We start from the raw sequence: 17276 nt of genomic DNA on the forward strand, positions 1-17276 counted from the left end.
ACAGATGGATGGAGTGTTTGTGAACTAATATAAATGTCGTGTAAAAATAATAACATGAAAGGATTTGGCCTTTAACAGGTAGCAAAGCATTTATTTGCAAGGCAATTTAACAAATTGCACGAACATGAACAATACAAAAACATGTCGTAACTCCCGGTCAAAGTGCGCCATCTAATGGGGAAATGGGGGCATTACAGGAGAAAGGTAAAATTTAATTTAATAATATTTGTACAATTTCGGCGGGCCGGATTAAAAAGCCCAACGGGCCGTATACGGCCCGGGGGCCGTACTTTGCCCATGTCTGGTTTAGAAGGTTAAGGGTTTAGACAGTTAAGAGTTTTTGGGGTTTATGGGTTAGGGTTCTAAAGGGTGAGGTGTTTAGACGGTTGGAGTCTTCAGGGTAAAGTCCTTTAGAGGATTTGGTGTTTAGAGGGTTAGAGTTTAGAACGTTTTGAGTTTAGAGGGTTTAGAGAGTTACGTGTTTAGAGGTTTATGGGTTTCGATTGTTGGTTGAATAATGGTTTAGATGGTTAGGAGTTGAGGAGGTTATAAGGGTATGTGTTTAGGGGTTTAGAGGTATAGGGGTTTCAAGGGTTAGGGATTTAGAGTGTTAGGGGTTTAGTGGTTTGAGAGTTTAGAGGGTTTAACACCTAGACTTTCACAACTAATATTGGGTTAGTCTCCAACACTAAATGGCACTTTTTGTTGATGTGACAAATTTTCCTAATTGGCTGTGTCGGGTGGTGGCTGGTTTAACGACACATTTATAGTTACACAATCTAACCCCAAAAAACATTTATGGGTTTAGAGGGTTAGGGGTTTAGTGGGTTATGTGTTTAGAGGGTTAGCATTTTAGGGGTATATGTCTTTTAAGGGTTAGGCATCTAGAGGGTTAGTTCTTTAGAGGGTTGGGGTTTAAATGTGTTGGGATTAGATTAGGGATTTAGGGTTTTGAGGGTTAGGGTTTTGAGGGTTAGGGTTTTAGAAGTTGAGGATTTAGAAGGTTACGAGTTCAGAGGGTTAGGGGTCTAGAGGGTTAGTTCATTAGAGGGTTGTGGTTTAGATTGGTTGGTATTTAGAATATTAGGGATTTAGGGTTTTAGAAGGATAGAGTTTCAAGGTTTAGAGGGTTAGGGATTCAGAGGGTTGAGGGTTTGGTTTTTAATGGCTTCGAAGGTTAGGGTTAAAAGACTAAGGGGTTTGGAGAGTGAGGGGTTTTTGGTGGGTTAGGGTTTTAAGGGTAAAGGGTTTGAGAGGGTTAGCGGTTTAGATGGTTATGGGTTTAAATGGTTAGGGATTTAGATAGTTACGGGGTTTAGAGGTTTAGAGGGTTTTATTTGTTTGAGGTTTAGTGGTTAAGGTCTCTGTGCGAGTCCAACAGGTTTATTTTAGTCTATGGTAAGATAAAAACAGTTCAGTTTAATTTGTATATATTTAAACAATTTTACCTTTCCTGTCGAGTTTTTGTATTGTATTTTTGTTATGTTCTGACCTGCCCGATTGGACGTCTGTGAAAACAGATCGTCATAGCTCATCAGATTCATCCAGTATAAATAAATATTCAGATTAAAATTCTATTGACCTCTGTGCGAATCTATGGATTTCTGTGTGAGTTTTTGAGTCTCTTGAGTGTATGGATCTCTGTGTGAGGCTATTGGTCTCTGTGCATGTCAAAAGGACTCTGTGTGAGTCTATGGGGTTGCCGTGTGAGTGTCTGTAGGAATGCATGGGTCTCTGTTGGAGTCTATGGGTTTCTGGGTATGGTTGTTTGTGCGAGTTTTACATGCACAAATGGAACTTAAAAAGGCCATTGAGGGTTGCAGAATCCAAGTTGAATATTAAGTTCCCCGCAGTGCAAGCCAGCTCCCTAGTCGTGTCATCAAACAGCCCCTGTAATTCTTTATAATAAAATACGTACTCCAAGAAATCCACACTGAGTCACAGTAGGGTCCTGAATTGGGGATTTTATTTTATAATCGTTGGTTTAATTTGGTTAAGTCACGTAGGTAAAAAAATAAATTTAAATTAAATAAAAGAAAAAATTAAAACATGATGTTTCGAAGGCAACACAAGCTTCCGTCTTCAGGTGGAAACAGTCACAGCAAAAAATCGCTGCACCAAGTGGCGAGGCTCTGGGAACCTCTGGCTTAAATACAGGTTAAGGGAGGGGGGGGGGAGCCATGTAGCGGGACCTTGGTGGGGTGAGGGGCTGAGTTAATCCGTCTTTTGTTGGGTAGAGGGTGCGGGGGATGGGTCACTGTGTGTGTGCAATAGAAACGGAAAAAAAATAGAAAAATTAAAGATCGGCAAGAATATGCTGTAAGGGGGAAGTAGAAAAAAGGGAAATAGAAAGTTAAGCAGGAATATGCTTGGTATACCACGACTTGAAATTGCTGTTAGAAATTAGTTGACGTTTGGTATGATTTAAAACGTGCTTCCAGTGGTTGCTTAATTTGAAACTATCCTCTCGGTTGAAGGTATGCCTGTATTTGTATATCTGAATGGCTTGGTGAACACATCTCTGGTCATAACCTATAGGTTTACAGAGAACCTTGGTATCGGAGAAGACAATCTCATGATCACCCATAGCGTTGTGACAATGATCAGCCACAGCAGAAGAATTCGTTCTGCCGTGTTTCAAATCTGATTTGTCCTCGCGAATTCGGTCAGAGACATGTCGCTTTGTCTCCCCGATATAGCAATCACCAAAGGTACAACTCAATTTGTAAACCCCGGGGTACTGTAAGTCAGGAATGACATCCTTCACGGATGGGATCAGATCACGAATTTTGTGTACTGTATTGAACCGGACCTGGATCTTGTGTTTGTTTAGAATTTTGGAAATCTTTTTAGTAACGCCTGCTATATATGGTAGTGTGATGGTTTTGACCGGAGTATCAAGTGGTTGTTTCTGTATGGAGGGAGAAACAGCTTGGCGGATGGTACGGTCAGAGTATCCATTCCTTTCAAGGGCCAGGTGTACATGTTTTAATTCACTGGTCAGGTGGTGTTGGTCCGAAATGCAATAAACCCAATGGTATAAAGTTTTGATGAGATAATTCTTTTGGGCTGGGTGGTGGTGGGAATCAGGTTTCAAGTAGGAATCTGTGTGGGTGGGTTTCCTGTAGACAGAATGCCCCAATGAGCCATCAGGTCTCCTCTCAAACAGAACATCTAAGAATGGTAGCTTGACAACTTTCTCCACTTCCATGGTGAATTTGATGGCGGGATGTCTGGAATTGATGTGGTGTAGGAAAAGATTCAAAGCTGGGAGGCTATGTGGCCAAATGACGAAAGTGTCATCCACATATATCTTCCCCTGGGAAGGTCTGAGGGTGGAAGTCTGGATGGCGTCTGATTCAAATTTCTCCATGAAAATATTGGCTATCACTGGTGACAAGGAGGAACCCATGGGGGGTACCCTCAATTTGTTTGTAGAAGGAGCCATTCCAAGTAAAGTAGGTATTGTTGAGGCAGTGCCTAACCAGTGCAGGTGTATCGGCGTCTAGTCCATGTTGGACCAAATTTTCAATTATTTCAATGGTATCAGGTACTGGGACCTTGGTGAACAAAGAGACCACATCGAAGCTGACAAGGATATCGTCAGAAGACAGTACAACGTCTTTGACCATAGAGACCAATTGGGCTGAGTTAAGTACTGCTGAGGTGGTCTTGCCAGTGAAAGGCAGCAAGGAATATGACGGAAAACGGGCTAGTCTATAGGTAGGGGAGTTGATCGTGGATACGATGGGTCGTAGTAGGAGCCTTCTTTATGGATCTTGGGAAGACCATAGAATCTAGGGAGTCTTGCAGCAGAAGGTTTTAGGGAGGGACGTTTAGTTGGGTCGATTAGGGAGTAGCGTTGCCTTTATCGGCTGAGAGGATGACTATATCACTTCTGTTTTTTAAAATTCGCGAGTTAAGAGCGTTTATTTTTGCTGATGTTACTAATGGGTTTCTTAGCATTCTTAAGAATAGTGGCTATTTCAGCTCTCGCAACGTCTGCTTGGATGTGTCCCACGCCTTTGAGGGCTACATCGACCTGAGAGCTGATATCATCTACTGGTATGTGTTTTGGGGTGACAGCAAAATTCAGTCCCCTAGCCAGTACTGTTTTCAGATTGTCCGAAATCGGCGTTCTACTCTGATTAATGACGATTTTGTTGACGTCGAGTTTTGTTATATGTGGAACTGGGTTCTTCTTTGATAGGTGGTTGAATTTAGAAATCAGGTTAGCTTTACATTTGACTGACAGTGAATCAGCAGAAGAAGCAGTCATGTTGTCTATGTGATTCCAATCCGCACCAACCGGCATGTGCACCTGCATGTACACCACCTCTACACCGTTCATCATGCTAAGTCGGCCAATCAAATGCTAATTTTATGCTAATTCCTTTGTCAAGGCACCTTGTTTCCTCGCACACAGCTTAACGGTCGCGGTCTGAGCGTGGCTGTGTTTCACTCCAGCGCTGTCCTCGAGACAGCCTGGTTCCTTCACCTGATGAAGGCCGCTTGTGTTGTGGCCGAAACGTCGTGATTTTTGTTGTTTTATTATTTACCTACGTGACTTTACCGAATAGAACCAAAGAGTATGGATCCTTGCAGTCACAAAAGCTTTAAATCTAGAATTGATCACCTCTACGGGGAGGGCTTTCACCTATCTGTTAGAGCTTTTAACAGACAACGGGACAAGAAGTCACAGATCATCGAGACGCCGACCTTCCTCAAAAGATGCCGCGATCACAAGGTAATACCCATCGCTTTCACACTCATTTCTTCTGCTGTATCTTCTCCGAATTCTAAACAGATTCTCTTTAAGGCCAGCCTATCTTAAATCTCAGAGAGGATAAGGCTACTCCGATTTGAACTCGATACTTTAGACAGGACTCTCCTACAAGCTCATTTAATGTTAACACAAAAAATGTCACCTTCTGATTGGAATCACATAGACAACATGACTGCTTCATTCTGCTGATTCACTGTCAGTCAAATGTAAAGCTAACCTAATTTCTTTCTGATTGAGAAGGGGTCAAATATATAACATTTTTGACATGCGTTTTTTCTAGATTTTGTTGTTGTTATTCTGTCTCTCACTGTTCAAATAAACCTACCATTAAAATTATAGACTGATAATTTCTTTGTCAGTGGGCAAACGTACAAAATCAGCAGGGGATCAAATACTTTTTTCCCTCACTGTATGAGTGCATGTTTACGTGCTCTATCCCAAAAATCTCGATTGTGGACTCAAAAAACCGCTGGGAGACTTCTCACTCAGACCCGTAGCAAGACAATATCGCCCCAATATTCAAATTGTTCAAATATCCCCCGAACGAGTCCAGGATCAATTTAAAGATCATACTCGGCATTCTGAAGGTCCTCCGTGGCCTGACAATGATCACGTTGCCATGTTTACGCTTCTTACAAATATTTTTGCCCCGTTGAATCGATCACCAAACCCAAGTGACGGTAATGTTATGGTAAAGAAAATCTCAGTGGGTGACCTCTGGGCAGAGCATGACCTTGCAAACAGACGACCAATCGAGTGAAATAAACATGGGAAACGCACCTCGATGAACAGGCTGACTTCCCTGTGTGTTTGGACAAACTCATTCATCACAGGCAAAACGAACATGTCCCGAATGCCCACGTCCTTCAGGAACTGCATCTGGAGGTGTTGGCACACCAATTGCATCACCTAGCAAAAGAGGAAAACAGCAGGAACGACGTGAATACATCATCGCCATGCAGCAGTCTACGCCCGTCAATTTCTCACAGCGGTAGTAAGGTCCTTAGGTGTCTGGGAGCACAAGGCAGGTGCAGGTGGGTGAGTCATAATTTCCTTCCCTTACGCCAAAACTTATTTCAGGCTGTGCAAGAGATAATGACATGGGTTAATTGTCACACAAGCCACTTAGAAAGCTGCCATGCTGTTAGTGGTTAGTAAACTGAACTCACAGACCAGAGGTCGCTAAATGGGCACACCACAGTTAGCTGATCGGCAAGTCACGTGCGATGCAGCAAAGTGTGGCTTTCAGCCGGCTCTTCCAACACACCTGGTCAACGTGGAAAAGTAGAATATGGGACCGTCCTGGTGTGGACTAATCAGTTTCAAAGACAATGCATATATTATCAGAGCATGTTTCCATGTTCACCACAAGTACGTGTGGTTAATGCAGACAGGATTCCTTGAATGAGGATTCTGTTTGGTGTTTTAACATCTTGACACCTGTTGTATTGCCAGAAAGGGTAAAACCTATTGTTATATGGAAAAGTAGACCAAATACTCGTAAAGAGTTCGCTCTCATGAAGGTCTTTTCACCAGCGGTGGTGTGACCAAGCAATTGCAGAGCTGCACTTTTATATAAGTCAGGTCAAAGCCAGATACACATTGGAGGATAAACATCCCACGGTGGCTGGGCAATTGTTGTGCAATAATGTCAGGTCAAACTTACTTAGGATATTTACAGGTGCATTTTATTCATGCCGTATATATTAATGCACACATTGTGTAGTAGTGGTATTACTATTAAACTCACCTTTAATGACGATGACCATAAACATGATTAAGAGTGTGACTATTAATGAATGTGCGACTGTACGATGTGGACGCAGCGGAGGGGCCCCCCACGGTGAGCGGTGACGCAACGCGCGCAGTGGCCCGCGTCACGTGGTTGGCACCTCACGTGCACAGAGCGAGGCAGGCAGAGCCAGAGGGGCGGGGGGGCGGCGTTGCCTAGGCGACGTTGGCGTCCTCGCGGTCTACTCCACGGTCAAGCTGCGTGTCACTTGGTGACCCCCCCACCGCCTCTTACTGGACACCTGTGAGTGAGAGCTTGATAGCGCTTCGGATTTCTCCAGGGTCAAAACAGATTTTGATTCCCAGTACAGTGTGCACAGCACCTGTACGACGGGTCCTCGTTTAACGCAGTAGATGCGTTCCTGAAAAGTGCCGCGCTAAGCGAAAACTATTTCCCCCGTAATGAATGTCCAAGCGCAGTCAGAATTGGGTTACAAACAACTTGAGGGGACGCCGCCGCGTTACCGTCTCGTCTCGCTCAACCGCGCAGCTCAAGAAAGTAGTTCGGCGTCGACTGCTCACAAGTCGCCTTATGGCGGTGCGCGTTCCCTAAATGAAGGCAACCGCGTTATAGCGTGAACACGCGGGACAGACCCAGTTGTCGTGTGCGGGTCAACTCCCTGAGATAAACTTGCTGCCGACTTCATGCGTTGTATACGCCCAGTGCTCAGCCAATTGTTGTGAGCGTCGCTCCTCTGCCCTCTGTTGTTAATGGAGGGAGACTGCACCCAACTGCCAAGTATCATCCTTCGCGAGCCTCTTCAAAACGCTCACCTTGACACCGCTGGAAGCAGCCATCGGACTTGACCTCACCCCACAACAGTGCAAGTTTAACCGCTCAACATTAAAACACAACGATGGGTCGCTTGCACCAATCGCACAACATCACAGCGTTGACTCTCAACTGTTACTTGTGTAGAGGGGGTCAGATTGTCCAGACATTCGGTTGATACTAATAGGGTTTATTTTTCCAGTATTGTAGATTATTTGAATTACATTTGTTTGGGCGTCAGGGTGGTGCAGTGGTCACGCCCGTGCATGGCATGTTCTGAAGGAGTGCCTGGCATCGCTTTCCTAATTCTGGTCCCTTTCTCTGCATGGGTTTACTCCCATAGCAAAACAACAACAAAAACATACACTGTAACTGGTACTAGCCAAACATCTGGGATTGTTTTTGTTATGCTGCCTTGCCCAAAATGGCATTTGGTGATAAAAAAATTTGGCAGGAATTGATGCACTAATGCAATTTTAACTCTTATATATTTTCATTTCATGACTTGCTTAGCGTTCATATTCTTGGTAAAGTCACGTAAATAGAAAACAAGAAATAAAATTCAAATTAAATAAAAAATTAAATTAAAAAAATAACAAATAAAAAATAAATTGAAAATAATAAAAGCAAAAAACCCAGGACGTTTCAATCGCAACACAAGTGGTCTTTATTTTATTGTTTTTTTGTTTTCTATTTACGTGACTTTACCGAAAGAACCAAGAATATGATTTCCTGCAGTCACGAAAGTTTTAAGTCAAAATTTGCTTCGCGTTCCTTTACTTTGCCCTCCTATCTGTTTGTATTGCTGTTTGTTGTTGTAACTTTCTGACTCGCCCCGACTGGACATCTGTGAAAAAAAGAGCTTCATAGCTCATCAGATTCATCCAGCCTAATTAAAGATTCTGATTCTAACATTAACTGACCTAGTTTTCGCGCGGATATCATGGCCAGGATGCGGAACAAAGGGACCCCCGGTCACACTCACGTGGAATGCCTAGGGCATTGCACAGCATTTAAATGGACTAGTTTTGTGAGATTTATTTGGTGGCTTAGGGAAGGCCTTTATTCAACAATGTATATCATGGCCGATAAGAATTTTTATAGTTATACACCATAGCCCACGATTTCCTGCACCGTTCATTCACTTGAGGAGACTGCGCATGGTGGAGATGGATTACCCTCGGTATCCTGTCCCAAAGTAATTCCAGTGGTTCAGGTAGTGGAAGAGTTGCTAGAGCTTCTGGTTCTTGCCGAAGCCTTGTGACTTTGGGATGAGAGCGTGGTAGGATGAGTGAAGCGTAGAGCTAAAGCTCCTGGAACATCCTGTACCCAAACAACACCAAACATTCAAAATCTTACAATGCTGCTGTTCCAGCACGAACAACATAACAATGAACAAATTTTCACAAATTCAACGTAATGCAGGTAATTGAGTGGCTCGAGGTTAATTTCAATGTCAGAGCACCGAGCCAATGCCATTGAGGTCCTCCATTCAAAATTCAGTGAGCCATCTATCAACAAACGTTCCTGCGAATTAAGTGCAGGAATGCTGTGGTCTCAACTTGGTCACCAATGGCTGCACAGTAAACATCATGTCAAATGTGTTTTTGTTCACTGAAGCATATCCCAGCTCTGAGGGTTTGAATTCCATTTGACGTGTAATGAATTATCTTCAGCTTGGATTTCTGGTAAAGCACATCAGTGGCAACTTGTCTCTGAAACAGGGGTTCCTTGTTCGACAAACTGTGTTTCTGGAACATTCAAGCATCCTCAAGTGCCGTGGATAAGTAAGAGTTTTATCGTTCCACTATTGTTTTGTTGACTGTATCAGCTTTAACAGGATTTGCCCAAAACGCCTTAGCAAGGAAGGATGAGTCTTTGTAAGTTAGCAAATAGAGAGGGTGGAGACCTCAGCATGTAGACATCTCAACCACAACTCTACCTGGTCTCTGTTATTTATTAAATGAGCCAGCCCTTGCCACACTGAGGTTATACGAATGAACCTTGCATGCCACAGACAGGGCAGTGAACGGCAGTTGCTGCTATTGTTTTGGTTGTTTGTAGCTTTTTTTTGTACCCAGCGATGGCAAGCTCGTACTCCGAGTGCCCATAGAAGGAGGCTGGGTCAAAGATGACGGGCCCTTCATTAATCTCTGCAGCATTCCCAGTCCATATATCACCGTGGAGCAGTGCCAGAACCACCTCTACGTCCCGGAAAAAAATCCCCCAACCGAAGCTGCACACCACGCAAAAAACAACACCGCTTTATTCATGATAACGTTTTTTTCGAGTTAGATTGCATAAATTTACATGCGTCGTACACCCACCTCCAATTGCAATGAGGCAATTGCCAGAAGTCAGAACGCTTCTGGCAATTGCTTGATGATGCTGGTTGTAATCACCAGCGAAAGGTCGTACTCATTTTAAAATGTTCCGCGTTTCCTCTCTAACACACCAGAGTGCCGAAGCAATAACATAAATGGCACGTTCTGTTCATGTCAGAAACATTACTAATGGGCGATCTAAGCCAAAAAAAACTTTATCATGAATAATATTGGTCGCGAAAGCCTGCGTGTGAAACACCACTTTACCTTTAAAGTCACCTCGAAAACCCACTGCGATCAAATGGGTTTCCCATATGGCTGTGCACATGATGAGCTACACTGCTGCATGTATTAACTCTTTCCTGCTCAGAGATGACCGCAAGTTGCGGGGTGCATCCCGTTCACCGCTGAATCTCGTGTACGTCATCGGATCGTAATAGGAAGTAAATATTAATTAACTTTATTAGTACCGAGGATCCCACAAGGCCGTGCGGGAACGTGTGTAGCACAGTTTGGTACCAGCTATAATAGAGTGCTGTCCTGTTGCTACGGTGCTCTGCGGCGAGTACAATGTCTTTAAAAACAACGGCGCTATGCCTCTCTAAATAAAATTACCGCTGAACCGCTTGCGGGTTCCGAGATTCGGTGGTGAACGAGACCCATCCTGAAATGAGCAGTCGTCTCGGAACAGGAAAGGGTTAAGGGCGAGAGTGAAACAGCTTACGAACCTGAAGCCGAGACCAGAGCTCGCGGGTTTCCCGTTCACCGTAGTCCTTCTCTATCATGTCCAGCTGAAGCTGCAGTTGCTGCCGTGAGAAGAACGTCACCCAGTCCTCCTGCCACTCATTCAGCTGGTGGCATAAATATAGTTTTATTACGGACATTTAGAAACATAAGCAAATAATACCTACTTTATTTGGCCAATCCTTGACCTAAAACAGTGATATTCACTCATTTTCGGAGGGGGGCCACTTTCGCGAATAAGACATTATCAGTGAAAGAGCCATCTCACATTTGAAACCATTGGGGGGTTTGACAGCATGATGGGGTGTTTTCACTTGTGTGTATTGTCGGGGACTGCACGTCAGGGGTCGCAGTAAAAAGGACACCAGGGACTGCCACCGGCCCACGGGCCTTGCAATGAAGAACACGGACTTAAGATGTCACCCAGAAACGTTGAATTTTACGTACAAATGGCTGGGTAATTCTTAAGACATAATTCGACACTCATGTTATGTACCGATTATCATGCTGTAGTCTTTGAACATCTCATTTTAGCCACCAATTGATATCCTCATAAAAAATTACAACAGCATTGATCCTAACGATAGGTTCTGCGCTTAATTCCCACACCTCCGTTTAGCACGGTTGGCTATGTACGGTGGAAAGGAAGTTCAACATACATTCATACAAGTCTCTCAAACCCGGCTGAGTGTAATTGGTAATTAGCAAAAACATAACTGATTACGTGAACACTGGTTATGCAAGATCGATCTCTGAGGGAACTTCAGTGATATCTGGTGATGTCAGTTGTAACTGTGTGCCCTGTTATCAATGGTACAACTGTGTGCAATGGAAGAAAATATATGCATTTTTTATCAAATATATTGTTTTATAAATTTGTGTACTTACACAAGATAAAATGTACGCCAATCTAGTTCTTCTTAAAATGTAACCTTAAACCAATGTTACCATCATCAGTGGTTAATAGAATATTACACAAAGGACTCTCATATTTCTACGATGTAATACTAATTATACTGACATCTGAACAACAGCTGATTTCACCGCTCCATGATAAAACTAATTTAATCAAGTAAACATTATTGCCGTTCCTATAAAACTTTGGTCACCCAGGCTGTCCTTCAACAAAAGGGTATATTAAATCTATAACATAGTTTTTTCTGGGTTAGATCGCATAAAAATGAATGAGCCGTTAAACCTACCACCACCTAACAGCCAATTAGTAAGGTTGTCACGTAAACGGAACATGCCAATCCGCTACTTGTACAGCAAACCGAAGTGTTGGAGAGAAAATCCACAACATTTACAATCTGAGTATGACGTTTCGCTGGTATTTACAACTATCATCATTAGGTGGACAGCCAAATTCATAGAGAAATCCTCCTGTTTCATTCCTTGGAGGGATAGATGTGATGACGTCACTTGTGAGCCCTTCACGAATTGGAATGTTCTGTTTATGTGACAAACCTTACGAATTGGCTGTCGGTGGCGGGTTTAACGACAAATTTATATTTCAACGATCTAACCCAAAAAAAACCGATATTATGGATGATATTGGCCGCGAAAGCCTACGTGTTAAACGGGTATATTAAAATTTAAATGGGCTACAACCAGTTTCATGACTTTAAAGCGGAGATCACATGTGGGATGTAACCACAGCATATAGCCGTATGAAACCCACATACTCTACATCCTCCTGCCCAGGGTCTATACCTGTTTGGAGAAATTCAAGACTGAAATTTTTATCAAAATCTGTAAAACACATGAGAACCTTAATTTAGCAGTCTCAAACTGACTGGGACCCCTGTCGTGACGGAGCAGCTGAACATTGCACAAAATCATCAACGCATATACAGATATATACCAAGGGTGACCAACTTTCCTGACCCTACCAGCAGCATACCATAATCTTCAGATGGCCGCGGGAGCCACAAGAGATAAAGATTAGCCATACAGAAGTTGACTCGTGTCGACTGGCTGTGGAATTTTGACTTTAGAAATCTCAGTGCCCTGGGAGTACTCATGGCCTGCCTCCGATACCAGATTGTTCTCACTTCATATAAAGTTAAATTGAAGAGTTACAAATTAGCAGCGCCTCTGCAGAGCCACACTTGAACTGCCCAGGAGCCACATGCAGATGCCGAGCAATGGTCTGGCCAACCATGGTATTTTCTGTACATTATAGACTTGTAAATCTAGCGTATATAAATAATTAGCTGAAAACATTTATTTTAGCATTTACTCTATTGCCCTTTAATGAATGAATAGCAAAACTACATGAACTCTCTCCTAAAGCCTTCTTTTGGCTAGCAGACCTTGACATTTATCTCCTGAACATATTGCGATTATATTCTTGGTTCTTTCGGCAAAGTCACGTAGAAGGGAAATAATACAAATAAAACATAATATAATAAAATTCTCACGACATTTCGGCCACAACGCAAACAGCCGTCCTCAGGTGAAGAAACAGAGCTGTCGGAAAGACAGCGTCTTAATGAACACTGCCCAGCGTTCATTAAGACGCTGTCTTTCCGACAGCTCTGTTTCTTCATCTGAGGACGTCTGCTTGCGTTGTGGTCGAAACTTCGTGAAAATTTTATTATATAATGTTTTATTTGTATTATTTTATTATTTCCTTTCCACGTGACTTTACCGAAAGAAACAAAAATATGAATCCCTGCAGTCACGAAAGCTTTAAATCGAAAAATATTGCGATTAGCAAAAATATAAAGGGACGCAATGTTGAATGCTCTAAGTCTCCTTTGCAGAAGAGTTTGCCCTGATGGACTTAAATACAGATACTTTTAATAGCCATAATTCATGTATTACCCAACATAATTCATATTCTGAAAAGTACATTGCACACACATGAACAATACAGTTCCCTTCATCACAAAGATGGCTAAAACAAAGAGATGAATGTGATTAGGTGTGGAAAAGCATGACCGCTGGCTGGCTAGTTGTGTTCATGTATGAAATAATGACAGCATGTGTCTATCTCATTCACTAGCTCAATCGCTTGATTTTTACGATTAATAAACAGCTGTATGAAATGTGTGTTTGTTTACACACAAATCGCCTGTTTACACATATTCATTAGATCCGATTAGCATGCCTACTCTCAGTGCGAAGAAATGTCAACATAATACATAGTTGACATGATGCTAGGGTTGGATCGGTGGGCCTAGTTTTCCACATGTTTTACATTTTCATGATTCAATACCGATAGTTTCTCTTCCTTGTGAAGCCTCTCTCCAATCTTCCTGTTGTGAAGGTGCATTTCAGCCAGATGCTGCCCCAACAAGCCTGAGCCCCTGTCAGAGTGTACAACACAATAGACCTGTCAAAGAAAACATAAACTTTATCATGTCAACAAACCCCAAGTAATAATTCATATGCAAACTAAACTACATCATATTTGTCCAGGTGGTCTGTGGCCAAGAACCTCGCTTGAAAATACGAATATATCAGTTCACATTCTGGTTTAGGTGACTCAAAACAATATTTTTCTGGGGTTTATACAATGAGTGTTACTTCCTGGGAAGTCAATCCTATGTAGACTATAAATGAAACCATTTTTTATATTACCAGAGCTATTTTTCAGAACCGACCTGGCCACAAATGATAGCCTAACGAAGTGGCTTATCACATGGAAATGTATAGCAGCCAAATGCTCAAAATACTCATGTTTCTAAATGTGCAGGGAAAAACTGGAGAAACCGGAGAAAAATCTGCACGACCACGGGGAGAACATGCAAACTTCAAATATACAGCAGGCGTCAAGGTCGGGATCGAACCTACGAAGTCCAATATACCAGGCGAGGCAGTTAACATCTCCTAGCCACCATGGCGCCCCATTCTCTGACTTATCCACCCACCCACCCACTCGTAAAGCCACCCACTCACTCACCCTGCCACGTACTGAATCTCTAAACCAACAACTCAACCACCCACTCACTCACCCTGCCACGTACTTAATCTCTAAACCAACAACTCAACCACCCACCCACTCATCCAACCTCTCACTTACTAAACCAGCCACTCACCAACCCACCGACCCACTCATCCACCTATTCACTTAAAATAGTTCAACTACAATTGAATTATTTTAAATTCACCAGGCAAGGCCCACTGAGCTATATAGATCCTTGTCGGAAACGACGTGGCAAACAAATCATAGCTCAAAGAAGTGACTTATCACGTGGACATTTATAGCAGCCAAAGCCTCTAAATGTATATTTCTAAATATGCATGAAAAACTCGGAGGTCCCAGAGAAAAATCCATGCAACCACAGGGAGAACATGCAAACTCCAAATATACAGGCGTCACGATCGAGATCGAACCCACGATGTCTTATACAAATGGCGAGGGAGTTAACATTCCGCTACCCTGGCGCTCCACTCTGACTCAGCCTCCCACCCACCCACTCAAACACCCAGCCAAGCACTCATGAACCCAATCACCGTGGCACCCACTCAATCGCGAAACCCACTCACTCATCAACACACCCAGCCACTCACTTAACCACTTACCTACGAACCCACCTGCATACCCCCCACTCACTAACTCAACGACCCACTCACTCAACACTCCACTAACCCACCCAATCACCTATTCATGCCCCAAATCACACACTGACCCATTCACCCACTTAATCTATAACTCATGCACTCACCCACCCACCTGCTCACCAGCCACTTATCTACTCACCCACCCACTCATCCTGCCACCTACTCAACCTCTAACCCACCCACGCACCGAACTACCCACCTACCCAATCACCCATCCAATAAACTACAACTAAACTATTTTGTATTTTACCAGGTAAGCCCCACAGAGCTATATAAAACATTTTAGAAGTGATCTGGTTACAACTGATACGTGAACGAAGTGGCTTATCAAGCTGACATTTCTTCTAAACAAATCTTGACTCTAAATGGGGAGGGATGACTCTGGAGGACCCGGAGAAAGATCTACGAAGACACAGGCAAAACATTAAAACTCATAATATACAGGCAGCAGGGTCAGAATCGAATACACGATTTCCTGTATACTTAGTGAGGTAGTTAATATCTCACCATAGTGGCACCCCGCTCTCTGACCCACTCACCCAATTACACACTAACTCACCCACTCAACCTCCCACATTAACTTACCCACCCACCAGTCACTCCCCCATTCACCCAACCACCCCCTCACTCACCCAACCACGCACCAACTCACCTACCCACTAACTCACCCACCCATCTTCTCCCGCACTCAGCCAGCCACCCGCTCAATCACGTGCCGACTAACTTACTCACACACTCACCGACCAATACACCCATTCACCCATTCACTTACCCACCCACAATCTCACTAGCCAAGCCAACCACCCAGCCCCTCACTCACCCACTTATTCAATCACTCACTACCCCACACACTCACCCAACCACTTGCTCACTTACCCATACGCTAACCCAACCACTCACTCACCGACTCACCCACCCACTAACTCATCAAAATTAATTCTCAACCACTCACCCAACCACCCACGCAATCTCATACCCACTAACTCACTCACCTACCCATTTATGCACTCACGCACCCACTTACTCACTCACGCACCCACCAACCAACCCACCTACCCATCTCTTCACTCACTCACCCACCCACACAGTCAATCACTCACCTACATACCTACCCACTAATACTCACCTACTCATCCAACAACGAACTCACCAACCCACCCGCCAACTCACTCAGGTACTAACCCACTCAACTGCTAACCCACACACTAACCACCTAACCACCTACCCACACACTCACTCACTCACCCACACACTCACTCACTCATCCACCCACCCAAACATCCACTCATCCACCCACTAATTCACCCACCCACTCACTCCCTCATCCATCCACTCACCTACTCGCCCATCCACTCACTTACTCAATGAGCCACTCACCTTCTCACCCAGTACTTACACATCAACTGACTCTGCCACCCACTCAATTCCTAACCCACCCACTCACCCAACCAGCTGCCCACTCCCTCAGCCACTCACCTACTTACCCACCCCACTTACACATCCACTTACCCTGCAATCCACTCAATTTCTAATCCCCCACTCACCCAACCACCCGCCCACTCATCTACTCACCCATTACCACGGAATTATTCACCCACCCATCAGTCAACCACCCAATAATTCAACCACTCACAAACTAAATCGCCTATTAATTAAACCACCCACTACCTCAACCACCCACTAACTTAACCACCGAGCCACTCACCCACTCAGCAAGCCACCCACCTATATCTCTAACCCAATATTTCACTCACCCACCGCCCACTCACCTACACACTAAATTATGTTTATTTTACCAGGTTAGGCCCAATGAGCTACGTAGCTCGTTTTCAAAACAACCTTCACCACAAATAAACCGACCATTAAAATTATAGACTGATCATTTCTTTGTCAGTGGGCAAACGTACAAAATCAGCAGAGGATCAAATACTTTTTTCCCTCACTGTACATTGCGGGGGTCACAAAAATATCTCCAAAATCCTGAATAAACACAAAATCCAGGTCCAATTCAACACAGTACAACAAAATCCGTGATCTGGTTCCATCTGTAAAGGATGTGGTTCCAGACATACAGTACCCGGGCGTTTACAAACTAAAGTGCCTCTGTGGTAGCAGCTACATTGGAGAAACCACACGACATATATCAGACCCCATCCGCGAACATAAAGCAGACTTGAAACACGGTAGGACGAACTCCTCTGCCGTGGCAGATCACTGTTATAATTCAGTGGGCTCACATGACATTGACTTCTCCAAGACAGAGGTTCTTTGCAAGCCAACCGGCTAC

The 17276-nt window shown here is 43.7% G+C and overlaps 1 long non-coding RNA gene across 2 annotated transcripts; it reads right to left on the reverse strand.

Moving 5' to 3' along the window:
- Positions 1 to 1944: 1944 nt before the first annotated feature.
- LOC142905894 (uncharacterized) lies at positions 1945 to 13770 on the reverse strand. Of its 2 annotated transcripts, XR_012929902.1 has the most exons (4): positions 13641 to 13770; positions 10402 to 10524; positions 5567 to 8672; positions 1945 to 2257 (listed from the first exon to the last, which is right to left on the reverse strand). It is a non-coding gene; the product is annotated as an uncharacterized LOC142905894 (long non-coding RNA). The 2 variants fall into 2 exon arrangements; XR_012929903.1 differs by lacking the exons at positions 1945 to 2257; positions 5567 to 8672 and adding an exon at positions 8739 to 9585 and having other exon boundaries at positions 13641 to 13761.
- Between the last annotated feature and the right edge of the window lie 3506 nt (positions 13771 to 17276).

This window comes from Petromyzon marinus, chromosome 59 (assembly GCF_048934315.1).
Source record: "Petromyzon marinus isolate PM22_M1 ecotype Great Lakes invasive population chromosome 59, UKy_Petmar_22M1.pri1.0, whole genome shotgun sequence".
NCBI classification, from domain to species: domain Eukaryota; kingdom Metazoa; phylum Chordata; class Hyperoartia; order Petromyzontiformes; family Petromyzontidae; genus Petromyzon; species Petromyzon marinus.